Below are 18,939 nucleotides of genomic sequence, written 5' to 3'. Positions count from 1 at the left end.
AAATGAAGCAGCATCCTGGTAAACATATTCTTCACCCTCTCCAAAGCCTCCACATCCTTCCAAGTGTGGGGCGACCAGTACTGTATGCAGTCATCCAGATGTGGCCCAACGAGAGTCTTACAAATTAGGAACATGACTATTGAGCTAAATGCTTCGAATAATAAATGCAAGCATGTTGTAAGCCGATTTCTAAACAACATACCAACTTGTGTAGCTACTTACAACTAGCAATGAACTAGGATGCCATGATCTCTCTGCTCAGCAACACCAAAGGACCTTGCCCATAACAGTGTTCTGTCTTGCGTTTGACTTACTGAGGTGCAATTCGTCACATTTATCTGGGTCAAATTCCATTTGCCATTTCCCAGCCTATATCTGCAATTGATCTACATTTTGCTGTATTTATTGCCAGTCCTCCACACTATCCACAGCTCCATCAATTGTTTCTTCATCTTCCAATTTACCAATGAAGCCATCTACATTTAATGCTTGACAATAATTATTTCAGAAAGACTCAGAAAAATCAGATGTACCTGTAACAAAGAAATGGAAGTTGCTTTCTTTGAGCTGCTGTATCAGATTTAGGTGGTTGTCCCCTATATATTGTGATTCAGGGAGGGGAGGAACCTCAAGTGGAGTATTTTGCAATGGCGCAAATAGTTTCTATTTGGATAGACATGTTTGTGAAGAGTAATCAATGCACTGTGACTATGAACAATCAGTTCATATCTGAGTGTATTCAAATGGGTATTTTATATCCTCACTGTGCCTGGAGATGAAATCCACATATTTGCAAATCAAAGTGAACACTCTTACTGTCAGGAGAAGTAAGAAGTAAGAAGTAATGTTTTCTTTTCTTCTTGACCAGCCTTTGTACACCAGAGTTTCTGCACACTACCATCACTTCCGTGTCTCATGGGAACGTAACTATTGCAGAACTTCACTCAAGTATTCCCTGAACATTTGCCACACTACCGTACTTTTCCTTGAGAGCATTTGTTTCCAAATTCCTGTCTGATAGCCTCATAATTCCCCTTATTCAAATTAAATTCTTTTCTAACTTGGCTGCTCCGAATATCTCTCCAATGATATTGTAAAGGAGAAAGGATTATATTCACTATCTCCAAAATGCTCTCCTACTGAGAGATCTGACACCTGACCAAGTTCATTTCCCAATACCAAATCAAGTGCAGCCTCTCCTCTTGTAGGCTTAACTACGTATTGTGTCAAGAAGCCTTCCTGAACACACCTAACAAACTCCACCTCATAAAAACCCTTGCTCTAGAGAGATGCTAATCTATATTTGGCAAATTAAAATTTCCCATCATGACAACTCTGTTATTCTTACACCTTTCCAGAATCTGTTTCCCTATCTGCTCCTCGATATTGCTGGTAATATAGGCTCTGCCCTTCTCTGTTCACTGTTTTGGGTGATTTTCACTGATTTTGAAGGGCCGTGCCTCACACAGCCAGACTGTTGCAATACAATGCTCTCCTCTAAGGTATGAGCAGAATGGTGGGTAAATATTCGATGCAGAAACAAGTGGGATCAGCAAAAAGGAGGCTCTAGATGTGATGGAGGCTCGAGTTGATGGGGAGTAGAAAGAGGGAACCAGAGCAGGAGGATGAGGCTACAAATGAAAGTTCAGCAACATCTGGAAACTGATTGACTGAAAAAAAAGAGGTTTATGTTTGCAAAATGCTGGCGGGTCTCAGTAGCCCCAGCAGCATCTATGCAGAGGAATAAACCGTGAATATTATGGGCCCAAACACTTCATCCTACCTAGACTGTTTATTTCTCTGCTGAGATGCTGCCCGACTTGCTGAGCTCCTGCAGTATTTTGTGTGTTACTTTGCAGTTTATTCTCAGCATCTGCCGAACCTCGAGTTTCATATCTGCTGTGGGACTTTGACAGTTGTCATACAGAATGCCTGTTGACATTGAGTAATAAAGAGGAGAAAATCTGCAGTTAATGAAATCCAAGGAGAACACACAAAATGCTAGAGAAACTCTGCAGGCCAGGCAGCGTCTGTGGATAAAGTACAGTTTACATTTTGGGCCAAGATTCTTCAGTAGGACTGGGGAACAAACAATGAGGAGTAAATTTAAAGGTGGGGGAGGGGGAGAGAAACACAAAGTGATAACTGGAACTGGGAGAGGGAGAGATGAAGTAAGGAGCTGGGAAGTTGATTGGTGAAAGAGCTACAGGGCTGGAGAAGGGCAAGTCTGATAGGAGAGAACAGAAGGGCGTGGAAGAAAGAAAAGTGGGGGGGGGGAGAAACACCCGAGGGAGGTGATGGGTAGGCGACAAGAGGGAAAAGTGGATGGGGAATGATGAGGGAGGGGAGGCATGACCGGAAGATCAAGAAATCGATGTTCATGCCATCAGATTGGAGGCTGGCCAGCTAGAATACAAGGTGTTGTTCCTCCTACCTGAGTGTGGCCTCATCGCGACAATATAGGAGGCGATGGATTGACATTTCCACTGACTATATTGTTTCTGGAAGCTTGCTGTGTTGAAGTAGATGCTGAGATTTCTGCATAAAAACATTGACTGCTTTTGGGACATGTGCTGTTGAACCAGCACTTGTCCCCTCAAACTAATCCAGTATATTAACAACAACATGTCCCCTCCCTTTTCCAAAATATAATTCAACCACTCTAATACCATATATCCCATATGTTTACACAAATGGGAAATCAGGAATATTGGTCTATAACTAGGAGGATCCAACAGGGGTTTACCAGGATCCTGAATAGACACTACAATTGCAATTTTCCATGAGGAGGGAAGATGGCCTGAATGCCAAATAGGATTCAAAAATGTAATATTATCTCCAAAGAGCTCTGGCCATACGTTTAAACATGCAATGACTAATATCATCCTTTCCTGGAGCCGTCAGCCCTGTATTAATAATCGTTTTCCTAAATTCACACAAATAAAACTCTACATCACTGTCATTGCTACAGCAGGTTTCCAACACGTCTGGGTATTCACTTAACAGCTTATCCCTACATTGTTTAGTCTCTTCATTATTTTGATTATGAATTACAGCAAATGACCAAGCCAGTAACTAAACCCTCTCCGTTTCAGTCACAATTGTATCACCTTCTTTAATCAATACTGGGAACCCTATGAATCCCTCACCCCCATTTTCTTAATCATTCCCCTAACACCTCCAAGTTTAATAGTCCTTCGAATTCTAGCACAATATGACCTCTAGTAAATATTTTTCACAACCTTCATTACTTTCCTCACCACGGCCTGTGACCTGTTACACTTAATAAGATCACGCGGACAGTGATACTTCTTAACTTTCCAAAATGCCACATTTTTCTGAATAATTGCCTCTGCACACTCCTCCGTCCACCATGGTACAGCTTTTCTCCTATTAATGCACTTTTTAATATGAGTCTCTTCCAGCAAATTTGAGGAATAACGTGACAACCTTTCTTTGCAGAAATCGACATCATGCTCTCCATTCCATCCACACAGATGTTCCATTCATCACATAAAACATTAAAACTTCTCCAATTTGCTTTACCGAAATTCCACCTCCTCAAAGTGGCATCTTGGTCTAAACCCAGGCTTATAAATAGAGGAAAATGATCACTCCCCACTGTTTCATCTCCCATGACATACCACTCACTCACTGCAGCATGAATGTTTGAAACCAAAGTTAAATTTACAGCAATTTCAGAACTATTATGAACATTAAATCTCATAACTCTCCCACAAGTTAGACACAGTGAAATAGCTAAAACTCTTCTGCAATCACACCAGCACCATCATTCTGAGAACAAGCCCACAGTGAAGTCTATGCATTAAAATCCCCAACCATACATCCCTTAGTGAGTTGGAGCTACATAAATACTCTCCAAGACATCAATCGAAAGCTTTCCACCATGGTTATAATAATATACCTCTTTAATGTCGCTCCCTGTTGAATCAAATACTTCTACAAGTGTCTCATACATTTCATTCACATCCACAACTGTATGCCTTCTCCATTTCTGTATAAAATTTGCAATAGCACCTTCTCTACCAAATAATCTATCACGCCTAATTACAATATAATCCTGGAAGGAAGAATTTAAATGTGGGAAGCCAGGTTTCCGGAATACATACAACGTCAGATAGATTTGATAAATCAGAAATAAACTTGGAGTCTTGACCGTGAAAAATTCTGGCTTCCGGAAATATGCGTGTTCTCCCTTCATATACAGTCGGGAGAAATGTAGCAGGACGTTTATGATTGGTGAAACAGATTTAAACTAAGTGTAGTTAATATTGCCACGGTGTCTGGAGATTTAGTTCACTGATTTCTTTCAATTGATAAATGTTCGCGGACGGTCATTGTGTAAACTCAAGTCAGTTTACCAGCGGATGGCCCTTCAGAAAGTGGAGCTTTAACAAATACAGTCTGAACAAACCGTGAGTGTTCAGCTCTCGTGTTGGAATGGGGTTAATAGAAGTAACCAAAATGGGACAAAACTCAAAGAACCGCATTCTCCACGGTAATTAAACCAGAAGCAACAATTAGTGTCTTCTTCAGAGAAACCTGATGACCGAGAGGAAATGACAGGGAAGGGGTGCGTCACGATTCCGTGCCTGTGCAGTACGCAGGAATGTAACAGAGAAATCTGGATTCTGCTGAATAGTGGACAGCAATTTCTGAGTAACGGAGATAAGATTCTGAATGAGCGCATCAAAAAGCAATTTTCAAACTTACCTCAAGTCCATGGCTCAATATTTTGTAACTCTTTTAATGAAAGCGTGAGTGGCTCTTAAATGATCCTTTGATTTTCCCGTTTGTTTTGTCAGTAAACTTGTCTTCAGTTGGAGCTGGTGTACTTGGTCACCGCCATTGTTCCTTCGGACACGGCGTGCTTGGCCAGGTCCCCGGGCAGCAGCAGGCGCACGGCGGTCTGGATCTCCCGGGAGCTGATGGTGGACCGCTTGTTGTAGTCGGCCAGGCGGTAAGCCTCACCCGCGATGCGCTCGAAGATATCGTTCACGAATGAATTCATGATGCTCATGGCCTTGGAGGAGATGCCGGTGTCGGGGTGAACCTGCTTCATCACTTTGTAACTCTCCTTCCTCGACCTCTTGCCAGACTTGCTCGCCGGTTTGGACGGAGCTTTCTTGGCGCCCTTCTTGGGAGCGGGTTTCGGTGGATCAGGCACTTCCCCGTCGGTTTCAAACACAATAATAATCAGAAACTGTTCGGAGCTCGGACTAAATGGGCAGCGCACAAAATGGTATGTTAATTAGAATGGCGACGCTGAGCATTCCGATTGGCTGCTTGCAGAAATGAATCACCAAGCGGAACGCTGGGGGATGGGAAGCGGCACCAATGTGTGACGGTTCGCGCTGCGTTTAATACAGGAGGAAGGACAGAGGGCAGAGACAGGCGGGGGTGCGGGCTGCAATTGAAAAGGGAAACGCAAATTTCAAAAGCAGTACGAAAATAAAATTAGATGAAATATTGTAAAATTAAACACGAAGACGTTCAGTTCATGACACAGGGCAGCAGGAGAGCGAAGGAGAGATTTGGACATTTCAAAGTCAAGTTCAAATCGAGTTTATTTATGCACACAGGAGAAAGGAACAACGGATTTGTAGCAGCATCACAGACACATTTCATCAGACACAACATTGACAAGAAACACTGGAATTATATATGAATTATACCAACATATTCAAATAGACAGAGGACTATCAGAACAAAATCAAAATAACAAAGAGATTATGCGGGCAGTCGGAGAATCACCCCTCTTGTGCTTCTTCATCTCGTCACTCTCGATTCAGTGTCACGCAACGCTGCCACATTGATCCGGCCCATGCCTTCATCCACCAGGTCCAACACTTGCCTTTGTTGGATCTTACTCCTCCGTACACTCGGCTTCGGGTTTGTGGGTGTGTGGCCAGGGTTAGAAGGGGTGGGTGCCCCTTCTTAGGATTGGGTTTGAGGGTAGGGCTGGTGGATGTATATGTGAGGCTGGAAGAGATAAAGCTGTGGAGTTTTGTATGGTGAGATATGTGGGACTATGGTGGATAGGGTAGTGTAGTGCAGCCACTTTAATCTAGCCGATGCCTTTCATTAACGTGGCCTGACTCCCACTTGGCTTAAAGAACCGGGTGTGCAAAGGGACACATCATCAGTACTGCAACCTGGGGTCATTGGGGGTTTCGGGTCGTTAATCATGAGACTCTCTTACCCAGGTGACCGAGCCAGGGTTGATCAGACCCAGCTTGTGTTTATCCCATGGACCAAGATAATCAGAGGCACTGTAATTCTGCAAGTTGTGGGTATTTTCGAACTTGTTACTTGGCTGTATTTTGACCATTTGGAGAGTACAATATTCTGAGGCCTTGTAATCAGGCTTTACCTCCTCGTAAGGTTCCACTTTCCTGCTTTAAATTTACATCTGTCTTTATTTTGCATCTGTGTGCCTGGGATTGCATGGGTTAATGATTGAGGTTTGCAGATTTGTCCATTATTCCAAAATACAAAAATCTCTGAAATCCAGAACCTTTTCTGCTGACATGACGTCACAAATGGTGAATTTTACCAGGATTAAATGGCTTGTCATATGAAAAGCGTTTCCTAGCTCTGGGCCTCTCTTCCCCGTGACGTTGGAGAAAGAAGGGTTGCCGAATTGAAACCTATCAAATAGTGGAAGAGCTTGATTGAGTGGATGTGGAGAGGATTTTTCCTGTGGTGGGAGTGTCTAAAGCCAGACCACACAGCTTCAAAATAGAATATCCTTTCAGAATGGAGAGGAGGAGGAATTCCTTCAGCCAGAGAGTGGTGAATCGGTGGAGTTTTTTGCAACAGGCAGCAGGAGAGGCCAAATCACTGGGTGTAGGCAGAGATTCATAGATTCTTTAGTGGTCAGGGCATAAAGGGATACAAGGGCAGATAAGAGGTAAGAGGATAAATTGATCAGTGATGATGAAATGGCAGAGCAGGCTCGATGGGCGAAATGGCTGAATTCTGCTCCTATATCTTATGGTCTTATGGACTGAGTGACGAAAACTCTCCCAGAGACTGGTGATCTCAGCTTTGACACAACCCAGCACCTGAGGCTCCAGATTACTTATCCAGCGAATACAGAAGTTCTTCATTTTCTGATTAAAAAGATATAATTCCATTTCCATCTTGAATGCATGTCACCGCAATCTGATGTAAAAGAGTAATGATGCTTTGGGCTGAGAACCTTCACACTGTGATCTGATGGAAGGGTCTTGGCCCGAAGTGTTAACTGTTTACTCTTTGGCATACAGGCTGCCTGTCCTCATGAGTTCCACCAGCATCTTGTGTTGCTTTGGATTTCCAGCATCAGCAGATTCTCTCGTGTTTGCGATTTACACCTCATTCTGAGGGTATTTTCCTCAATTATGGAACTCTCATTCAGGGGAAAGATCCTCCTTGCCTACTGTCTGTCACATCCTGAAAGAATCTAACAGATTTCCTCGTTTTCTCATTAAGTGCAAGGAATACAGACCCAGCCCACTCACTGTCCTTTCACATAACCAACCCTCCATCCTTGGAACCAGCCCAGTCAGTGTGGGGAACAGTCACTGCACTCCCTCTATTGCAGGGATATCCTTCCTGAGGAAGTGTGACCAAACACGGTCACTACATTCAAGGTGTGCTCTCACCAGGACCCTATAGAATCCACTGAGATATCTGTACCCCTCTTCTCCACTCCTCCTGATCACAGGACAAAATACTGTTTGCCCCTCTCATTACTTGTTGTATCTGCATGTTAACTCAAGTGATTTGTTTACAATGACACCCAGGTCCCTTTGAACATCCCCATGTGGAAATGACTCTTACAGTTTGTTCCTGGGAATAGGTGATCTCACTTTTCCCCACATTCTTTTCCATCCGCCCCATCCTCAACCATTCACTCTCCTCTCTACATCCCCCAAACCTTCTCACTACTGACACTGTCCGTTCCGCTCTGCGAGAGCAACAGACGTTGTCACTGAGTCGTGCAGCACAGAAACAGGCCCTTCAGCCCAACACATCCATGCTGACAAAGTGGACAAACAAAACCATTCTCAGTTACCTACATTTGGCCCATGTCCCTGTGAAACTTCCCTCTCTACAGTGCAAGAGATATTGCAATGGTGCCCACCTATATCATCACTGGCGGTAGTTTGTTACAAGTAAATAGCGCATTCTGTGTACAAAACCTGCTCCTCATGGTCCCATTTAAATCTTCCCTCTCTCACTTTATACCTGGAATCTCTAGCGTCCAACTCCATGACCCTGGAGATAACAGATTCACTACTGAACATATCAATGTCTGCCATTATGTTATCAACCTCTCTAATGTCACATACACTCTGATGAGGAATTTCCAGCCTATCTAGCCTCCTGTTAAATCCATTTTGCACCGTCTCCAGTTTAATGTCACCCTCTGCTCACAGGGCAACTATAAATGTACGTCATGCTCCAAGAGTCGTTTCCCCAAGGCTGGTAGAGCTGTAATGTGACGTCACTGCTCAGTGTCCAATACTCTCCCGATGAATGCTGGTGTGGCAAACACCTTCTTCACCGTCCTGCCTACCTGTGTTTACACTTTGAAGGAATTCGATATCTGCACCCCGATATCTCTGTTTTACAGCACTCCCAGGGACCGACCATTCCCCACGGCAGTTCTGCCCTGGTTCGTGAATGACAATGGAACATCTCTTGTTCTTGTTTGCAGGCTCGAAGGGCAGAATGGACTACTCCTGCACCTATTTTCCATGTTTCTATCTCACATTCCTCAAATCACTGAGCTCATTGATCACCGTCCTGTTGTATTGCTAGTTACATTTTTTCACTCTTTAAAGGGATCTGCATATTTGCTGAGCCGGGCATTGACATTGTCAGCCGAGTCTTTAATGATTGAACTGCAGCAGCAGACCTGACTCAGCTCCCAGGCTTTTCCTTCCAGTGATACACGCACAGTGCTGGGGGAACTCAGCAGGCCAGGCAGCATCTGTGAGAAACAGTAAATAGCCGACGTTTCAGGCCGAGACCCCCCAGAATCTGAACAATGTTTGGTTTTCCTTCGATCCTTTCCTAAGTTACAGGATAACATAACCCATCCTCCAATCCTCTGCCACTACTCCTGCCCAAGAAACACACAGAGAGACAGAGCGGGGAGTGAGGGGACAGAGTCAGAGTGACGGACAGAGCCGAGAGCGGCCTCTCATCGTCCAGCTCCGCCTTCACTTTACTAGGCCCGGCAATTTCCAATGGTTTATCCGAAACACAGAGCTCCAGAGAGGGGAAAGAAAACTGCCTTACAGACTACGTGCATACTGAAAGATTCCTTGGAATTTACTGGCTGTCGGACTTCATGCAATCAGAATACATTGTGATTGGCGCAGGATTAATTTCAAATCACCCGCCAATTTCACAGCACCCAGCAACGGTGCTTGATTACTTTTTCATGTTATTTACCATTAATTGTATCATGGATTAATCTGCTTCAAAAGTAACTAAGCCAAATATATCGATAAAAATAATTAAAAGGTTGTGGACACGGCTCCCTCTGTGAGGTGCTGGGTGGCTCTTAGAAGAGTCTTTGTGTTGTTCTCCGCCTTCACTTTACTAGGCCCGGCAATTTCCTATCCGCAGCACAGCGCTCGAGCGGAAAAAAAAACCTCCCTCATACAACACGTACACACTGAAGGTTTTCTGGAATTTTGCTGATTCTCATGCTTTAAATTATAGGAAGTGCTTTTCCATTCCGCAACTACCCGAGAAACTCGGTCTGCCGCTCCCCGGCCCCATGGCCAGTGCGAGCGCCCTCACACACAGCAGTTGGTGGGCGAGGGTGCCGTCACTTCCAGTGATAAGAGGGTTAATTCATCAGAACAATTGTTCCTCTGGGTCGCGAGGGAAATGAAAGTCCGGTCACATAGAGGAACAGGATAAGACTGATATTAGGATATATAGACCACGCATCTGGCGCCTTCTAAACCCCAGGTAAAGTGGTGGCTGTGGAGCTGGTATGAGGTGGTTGATGCACCATCAATAACTCACTCTGAGACGTAAGGCGAGATATCGGCTTTAATTGACTGAAGAAGGAACCAGCAGCGAGTGACCACCATACTACATCTTGGAGAATGAGGGAGAGGATCAGACCTCGATCGCCTTTATACAGGGGCCTGTGGGAGGAGCGTGTCCAGACAGGCTCATAGTTCACCACATTCACCCCCCCCCCCTACACTTTGTTTAAACGTGTACTCATGTGGCGAAGTTTCTTACAGGTCAAGTCTATCAGGTGGTCGAATCTGTCGCTGCGATCTACGTAGCTCCGGCTGTGATTGCACCGATGCCGGCGATATTGGTGATTGCACAGGAGACGGAGGTTGTGCTGGTTCCAGCTCATGCATGTGCGAGGCACCTGGTATATAGGTGTCATGAGGAGTCTATGTAGGGCCTGGTGAGCGCGGTGTCACCTCGGGTACAGGGTTCATAGTTACCGGAGAGTGTTCAGGGTAGTGGTCTGCTGCACCTGCCGGCGCCAGGTCGTGGATGGAGACCGTGTCCTCCCGCCCATCAGGTAGAACCACGTCGGCATACTGGGGGTTCGCATGCAGAAGGTGAACCCTCTCGACCAGCGGGGAGTATTTATTCTTCCTCACATGTTTCCGGAGCAGCACTGGCCCCGGGGACGTCAGCCAAACTGGTAGAGTGGTCCCAGTGGCAGACTTCCTGGGAAAAGAGAATAGGAGTTCGTGAGGGGGGGGGGTTGGGGCCGCCATCCAACCACCTGGGCACTCCAAGGGCTTGTGCTTGGCTCAATGATCCCCTCCCTGAGCAGCCACTGCCCCTCTGACTGAGTGAAGGCCCTGTCCCCCGCACTGTACCGCCTGCTTTTAGTCGCCACAGGTTTACAGTCGGGTCAGGTTGGCTGACAGCGGTGGGGGAGGGCCCTGGAGAGTGGAGAGACTGCAAGTGGTGTCGGTAGCGCAGCTGTCATGCTGGATGGGATGTGTGTGCCGCTGTGTGTGTGTGGTCAGCAGAGATGAAGTTCCACAGAACTGAGGATTCCGGACAGTGAGTGGTGGGAGGGGCCCGTCATATACCACAGTCACTCTTTCGGGATGGCTCTGGAAGTCCAGCCCCAATAGCACAGGTGCGCACAGATGAGGCATGACCAGCAGCACAAAGTTCCGATATGCTGTGCCTTGCACCACCAATGTCGCTACACAACCCGCCCGGATGTCTGTGGAATGCGACCCAGAAGCCAAATGGATCGTCTGACTTACTGGCCGTGTTGCGAGTCCGCAGCGTTGTACTGTGTCCGGGTGAATAAAACTCTTAGTGCTGCCCGTGTCAAACAGGCATGTAGTCCTGTGCCCCTCCACTCGGATGTCCATCATTGAACTTGCAAGCTGGTGTGGGGCGCTTTGGTCGAGGGTCACAGTGGCCAGAGACGAGCCGCCGGGGTACCCGGTAAGCATCGGCTGGTCGGGCGCGGGGCATGCTGACGCCAACAAAGATGGCCGCCCACACCCGGGGTACCCGGTAAGCATCCGAGGGTCGGGGGCGGGGTATGGTGACGCCGACAAAGATGGCCGCTCACATCCGGGGTACCCGGAAAGCATCCGAGGGTCGGGGGTGGGGCATGCTGACGCGGACAAAGAAGACCGCCAACATCCGGGCATGCAAGATGGCGGCCCCCACGTCTCACTAGCAGCGCTGCACTCTGCTCGCAGTTTAGACTTACAGACCTCGGCGAAATGGCTCCGTTTTCCGCAGCTGGAGCAGGTCACTTCTCGCGCTGGACAGCGTTTTCGGGGGTGCATTTTGAGGCCGCAGAAATAACAAAGCACAGGCTTCTGACGGGCCACTGCCATGGTCGGGTTCGGGGAGCTGGTGGAATCGCACTGGCAGCGTCGATTTCGCTCGCGGGAGCCGGCGGTGGCGGGGTCGGATGCGTCCACGGAACCGGCGGGGAATCGCGCGACTGGACAGCGTCGGCGTAGTGCAGCGCAGCTTCCAGATCGTTGGCCGTCTCGATCGCCGAGCGTAAGGTAAGATCAGAATGTTCCAGCAGTCGCTGGCGCACGTACACTGACCTCAGTCCCGTCACAAAGGCGTCACGCACTAGCAGCTCCGCATGTTGTTCTGCCGTGAGCGTCTTGCAGTCACAAGCTCGGACGAGAGTCTGTAGTGCTCGGAGAAACTCCGCGCTCGATTCTCCAGGCCGCTGTCGCCGGGTAGCTAAACGATGTCTTGCGTAGACGGTGTTCACATGCCGCACGTACTGTCTGTTGAGGGCGTCCAGTGCCCCTTCGTAGGTCGGCAGGTCCCGGCTAATGGAATAAACTTTTGGAGTCACCCTCGAGAGGAGAATTCTGTGCATAACGGCGGTTTCAGTTGTACGAACCTCCTCCAAGTATGATTGGAAGCATGCAAGCCAGTGTTCAAAAGCGAGAGCTGCTTCAGGGTCTTGAGTGTCCAAATCCAACCTTTCCGGACGTAAAACGGTTTCCATGTTTTAAAACTTCCAGTCAATAAAATTGATGCACCATCAATAACTCACTCTGAGACGAAAGGCGAGATATCGGCTTTTATTGACTGAAGAAGGAACCAGCAGCGAGTGACCATCATACTACATCCTGGAGAATGAGGCAGAGGATCAGACCTCGATCGCCTTTATACAGGGGCCTGTGGGAGGAGCCACAGGAGCAGTCAGAAGGGGGCGTGTCCAGACAGGCACATAGTTCACCACAGTGGTTGAGGCTTCAGCTACAACGCCTCTCAAAGGGAAGATGGAACGAGTACATCGAGAGGGGTGCTTTCTTCTTGCTACACGGAAGGGGTTAAACGAGCAGGAATGAGGTCCTACGAAGTGATTTTCGGGAACTCAGAAAAAAGCAGGACTTCCAGCATTGCAATCTCGGAATTCTGCCACAAACTATGTGCTGGTGTGGTGAGAATTCCATAACTTTAATATGTTGATGATGATCTGATGCAGGAGCGAGGGCTTCAGATTCATGGATCAATGGGCTCCCTTCCAGGCAGGTGGGAGACCGGGACAAACAAGGCCATTTGCATCTGAACCGGAGGGGAACCAAATTCCTCACCAGGAGGTTTAATGGTGTCACTTGACAGAGTTTGAACTCGAGTAGTAAGTGGGAGAATATACGTATGACAAGACCGTCTGGAAAGAACGAGAGCTAATAAACATGCTGGAACTGATGGGCTGAAATGAGCTTATTTCAACATTATGTTGTCGGAGGGATAAGGCTGGCAGCTCAACATTCCTGGCTTTCATTGTCCTACACGTGAGTTGGGGTAGGGTGGATTTAGCAGGAGCAGAGGTTACCCCACTGGGAATGTCCCAACGAACTGGAAGGCTCACTTGCAGAGGCAATCTGCAGTTACACTGATAGGATTATCATATTGGACCCCACTGACCAGTGCAGGGACTTTTATCTTCCCTAGAATTGATTGGATCTTGCTCAATACTAAGATGCACAAGATTTCTTCACTGAATCTGAAGAGTGTTTGAAACGTTATGTACAGAGCCCAACCAGAGGAGACAACAGACAGGAGGAATTAGTTTTGGGAAATGAGCCAGGCCAGCTGACAGCTAAGAGTCAGTGAATATTCTGGGATCTTATTTTCTTTCTTAGTGATGAGGAAGAATAAAATCAGATCTTGTATGAAGGTACTGAATTGCAGGAGTGCAAGTTAGTAGGGAGTAAGACAGAAGCCAAGGGGCATTGATTGGGAGCAGCCACCGTCAGACAAGTCCACATCTGACGTGCGGGAGCTGTTTAAAGACCAGCAGATCCGAGTTTGAAATTGAGGTACAGGATTTATCCACATTTGAAAAGGCATGGCTTGCTTAGTGACAATCAGCATGGTTTTGTGTGGGCAGATCACGCTTGACAAAATTGATCGAGGTTTCGGTGGTGGTGATACAGATTATTAGATATAGGAGTAGAATTAAGCCATTTGGCGTATCGAGTCTGCTCTGTCATTTCATATTGGCTGATACATTTTTCCTCTCAGCCCCAATCTCCTGCCTTCTCCCTGTACCCCTTCCAGTACTGACCATTCAAGAATCCATCAAGCTCTGCCTTAAATACCTAAAGTCCTGGCCTCCACAGCTGCCGCCTGTGGCAATGAATTCCACAGATTCACCAACTCTAAAGAAATTCCTCCTCATCTCCAATCTGAAAGTGAGCCCCTCTCTTCTGAGGCTGTGTCCTCTGGACTTAAACATTCCCATACTCTCCATATCAACTTTATCAAGGCCTTTCACCATTTGATAGGTTTCAATTAGTCATCACTCATTGTTCTAACTTCCAGGGAATAAAGGCCCAGAGCCATCAATCACTCTTCATATGACAAGCTGTTTAATCCTGGAATCATTTGTGAGAATCTTTTTTGAAACCCATCCAGTTCCATCTCATCCTTCCTAAGATAAAGGGCCCAAAACTGCTCCCAATACTCCAACTGAGACCTCACCAGTACTTCATAAAGTCTCATCATTACATCTTTGCTTTTATATTCTAATCCTCTTGAAATGAATGCTAACATCATATTTGCCTTCCTCACCACAGACTCAACCTGCAAATTAACCTTTAGAGAACCAGCACAATGACTCCAAAATCCCTCTGCAACTCATTTTTGTATCTTCTCTCCATTTAGAAAATAGTCAACCCTAATATCTCTTTAACTGAAGTGCATGGCCATACACTTCCCAGTTCTGTATTCCATCTGCCACTTCTTTGCCCATTCTCTCCATCCATCTGTCCTTCTCTATTTCCTCAGAAATACCTGCACCTCCACTTGTCTCTTCATATCATCTGCAAGTTTTGCAACAAATCCATCAAATCCATCGTCAATTTGGATAGGCATACAGACAGGAAGGGAATGGAGGGTTATGGGCTGAGTGCAGGTCGCTGGTGGAGGCGCAGGTATTTTTCAGGAAATAGGGAAGGACTAGCAGATGAAGAGAATGGGCAAAGAAATCATTGACAGATAACGTAAAAAGAATCAGTCCCAACACCTTGGTGCTTGATGAAGGCAAGACTGTGACCATGATCTCTGTAGACCTTAGTGGGATTCAATATAGATTTTAATTTCAATTCAGAAATGGATTCCTCATAGAAGTCTATGTAGGGCTGGAAGTCCGTGTGCAGAGGTGATCCACGAGGCCTGATGCTGGGAATTAAGTTGTTTCTGATATATATCAATGTTTGGATGAAAATGTTGATGGGAGGTTTACAAGTTTACATGTGACAGCAAGATTGGTGGAATTGTGGACAGTGTAACTATTGATCAATGCACACAGTGGGACTTAGATCACAAACATATGCAGAGTAATTGCAGAATGAACTTAATCTGGGAGAGAATGTGTTATTGCACTTTGGGAGATCAAATGGAAGAAGGAAGTATAATGTTAATGATTGACCCCTTCACAGCATTGATGAAACGAGTGATCTTGGGGATCTTGGGATCCAGGCACATAGTTCTCAGAACGTGGCAAAACAACGGGTTAAGGTATACGGAATGCTGGTCCCCACTGGTCAGGGTGTGGAGTATAAGAGTAAGGGAGTCCTGTATTAAGACAGGCATACAAACGTACAGGGAATGGACCACGTCCAGGTAGGTCAACTTCTGGCAGAGTGAAGGATTAGAGGGACCTTGGGGTCTGAGTCCATAGGATGCTCAAAGCAGATGCCCAGGTTGACTCCGCGGTTAAGAAGGCGTATGGTGTATTGGCCTTCATCAATCGTGGGAATGAATTTAGGAGCTGAGAGGTAATGTTGCAGCTATACGTGACCATGGTCAGACCCCACTTGGAGTACTGTGCTCAGTTCTGGTTGCCTCTCTACAGGAAAAATGTGGAAGCCATTGAAAGGGTGCAGAGGAGATTTACAAGGATGTTGCCTGGAATGGGGAGCTTGCCTTATGAGAATAGGTTGAATCAACATGGTCTTTTCTCCTTGGAGCGAAGGAGGATGAGAGCTGACCTGATATAGTTGTACAAGATGATGAGAGGCATTGATCATGTGGATAGTCAGAGACTTTTTCCCAGGGCTGAAATGGCTGCCCCAAGAGGACACAGGTTTAAGGTGCTGGGGAGTAGGTACAGAGGAAATGCCAGGGTTAAGTTTTTTTTACTCAGAGAGTGGTGAGTGCGTGGAATGGGCTGCCGGCAATGGCGGTGGAGGCGGATACGATAGGGTCTTTTAAGAGGCTTTTAGATAGGTACATGGAGCTTAGCAAAATAGAGGGCTATAGTTAAGCCTGGTAATTTCTGAGGTAGGGGCAGGTTTGGCACAACATTGTGGGCTGAAATGCCTGTACTGTGCTGTAGGATTTTTTGTTTCTATGACTGAACTGGACCAAGGGTATTGAGTGAATTGAAAATATTCTTGTATCAATCTCCTGACGCACTTTTGAATAAGCTTTTATGCAGAGCTACTAGGAGTGTTCTTTTGTCTTCATGGTCTAGTTTTTGCGGGGATACTGACTACCAACAGTAGTGTAATTTTATTACAATCAATTGAAACACCTTGACTGCACATGGTGATCTCCATTTAACATAATGTAACTCCTAAAACCAACTGGCTGCACCAGAGATGATTTGGTGTGTGACATTAATGGGGGTGAATACATATACAGACAATTATTTTGTGTTTTATATCTGTAATTAATTTAGAGCACTTTGTAGAGATCTGTTTTCACTTTGACACAAGAGACTTATTCTGTTGATCAGTAAGAAAAAGCCAAATTTAATCTGCTGTGACTCAATATTGTAAAACAATAAAACATGAAAACTTCCAAGGGGCATGAATACCTTTCATATGCACTTTACATGTAGGGACAGTGATGAGAAAGGGGAGGGAAAGAAGACACGGGGAGGAATGGTCTCAAGATCCCCAGGAGCTCCTCCCGATGGGATAAAACACAAAAAGTGAAATATCCAAGAGAGATGAGAATGGAGCTGTGATGTTCAGGAGAGATATAATCAGAAGCAGATTGGAGTACTGCTGCATCGAGTAACTTTGCTCTGAGTGCTGCAACAACCACGATCTGCCGGTGGCAACCCATTCCAACTGAGTTTCCCATTCACATACCAGCATATCGGTGTCTTACAGCTGTCTTAATCTGTGATGGGTTGGTTATGGGGCAAGCTCCCACTTCCCATTAAATGCTCCCAATGGTGTGCGCCTCAAATTGCCTCCGTCAGCTAAAGCCAGCTGCTGACATTAACATTTGGCTTAGCTACTAAGCCCGACGGAACTGTTTCTAGTGTTGGGGGAAGGTGCAAATCTGTTTAGGAGCATCATATAACCAACTGCTATGGGCAGATGGGCTCGTCAACCATGCTTGGCAGCTTATCTAGTGGAAGGAAAACCCTGACCTCAAACCTGGACCCTCAATCTGGCTCTGGAGTTCTCCCTCATTGTGATCACATCTTCACAGACCCTTCACCACCAGGACTCTCTGTAATCCCACCTCATTACACAGATTACATCTGAAATGTCCTGTTCCTGGGTAAGATACTGCTGTAAGAAACTGTCTCTGACAACTCCACTAATTCCTCTTCCACTGTACCTGTTGGATTAGTTTAATCAATACACAGACTGAAGCAAACACACATAAAATGCTGGAGGAACTCAGCAAACAGTCGACATTTCGGGCTGCGAACCTTCATCGGGATGAGACAGAAAGGGACAATAGCCAGAATAAGGTGGTGGGGGAGGGGGAGGAGGACAAGTGAGTGGGGTGTGTGGTTTGTGGAGGGATGATGATGTGAGGAGCTGGGTGACAGACAGAAAAGACAAAGAGAGGAAGAGAAAGTAATCTAATAGGTCAGAATGTTGGACCAGGTGATGACATGAAGGAGCTGAAGAACCTGAGAGAGATGATGGGCGGGTCATGAGGCTGTGTGAGGAGAAGTGAAGGGGTTAAATGGCAACAGAATGAGGGAAACAGAGTGCAGTGATATCCGGAATTGGAGAAATCAATGTTCATGTCATCAGGATTGGAGGCTACACAGTCATAATATGAGGTGTTGTTTGGCTAGCCTCTATTTGGCCTCATCGTGGGAAGAGAGAAGGCTACAGACAGACCTGTTGGTAATGGCGCACTGCTGGTCAGGGTCGACCATGGATATTGTACCCTCACTGTGAAAGTCAATATACAAGCCAGGGTAGTACGATACGTAAAGCAAGCTGTTGCCCATGCAGTGGCTCCTGCTCTCCATGCAGCTGATGAATTCACAGCAACAGCAGAGACCGATGGAGTCAGGCACCCGAGTAGTCGCATGATTACCAGCTTGCATTGAACATAGGACCGACAGGGAATTAGTGTTCACAGTGGGGACACAGATATCTGATGGTGACATTTCAACATTGTGCAATAATGTGTAATAACCGCCATCACGAGGGAGAAGCTAACAGGACAAAAAACAAACATTACCAGGTCCCAAGGACCGGCACTGAAGGCTGGAGAGAAAGTAGAGACACTGAAGTCTGTCAAAACTCACTGTGTTACAGAAGGTCCCAGTGGAGTTGAAAACCATTGTTGAATAAGGGTGGAAGATAATGTTACGTATTCAGGCAACAATAAATATATGAGATCGGCAAGGGTTTCTTATAACAAACAACACGTTTATTAAACACCGAAAACAAACCCCCCAAAAGTAAACAAACACTACCGTAACCGGAAACAGCTGCTGGGCGGCTGTTCAAACAGTTCGTAAAGTGGTATTCCAAAACAGTTCCTTAAAGTGATATTGCGAAAAGTTCGATATGCTCACAGTCCATTTAAAAGGAGAGACTTTACAGGACGATTTAAGTTCTCTTTCACGTCGCTTGCTTCGATCCCCGACGTCGAACTTCCCATGAAGAATTTAAGAAACAGAACGGCTTAAAGGCACTGACC

At 46.2% G+C, this 18,939-nt stretch overlaps 1 long non-coding RNA gene across 2 annotated transcripts in view; it reads right to left on the bottom strand.

Moving 5' to 3' along the window:
* The window catches only part of LOC132389937 (uncharacterized), a 54,337-nt gene extending 49,144 nt beyond the window's left edge, over window positions 1–5,193 (bottom strand). For both annotated transcript variants that reach the window (XR_009510732.1, XR_009510731.1), the window contains exon 1: window positions 4,735–5,193. This is a non-coding gene — a long non-coding RNA (uncharacterized LOC132389937). The remainder of the gene's footprint in view (window positions 1–4,734) is intronic.
* Window positions 5,194–18,939: the final 13,746 nt, after the last annotated feature.

The sequence above is a fragment of the Hypanus sabinus genome, unplaced genomic scaffold (assembly GCF_030144855.1).
Source record: "Hypanus sabinus isolate sHypSab1 unplaced genomic scaffold, sHypSab1.hap1 scaffold_712, whole genome shotgun sequence".
NCBI classification, from domain to species: Eukaryota; Metazoa; Chordata; class Chondrichthyes; order Myliobatiformes; family Dasyatidae; genus Hypanus; species Hypanus sabinus.
Note: the sequence above shows the minus strand (reverse complement) of the source record. Positions and strands in the feature narration are given on the sequence as shown.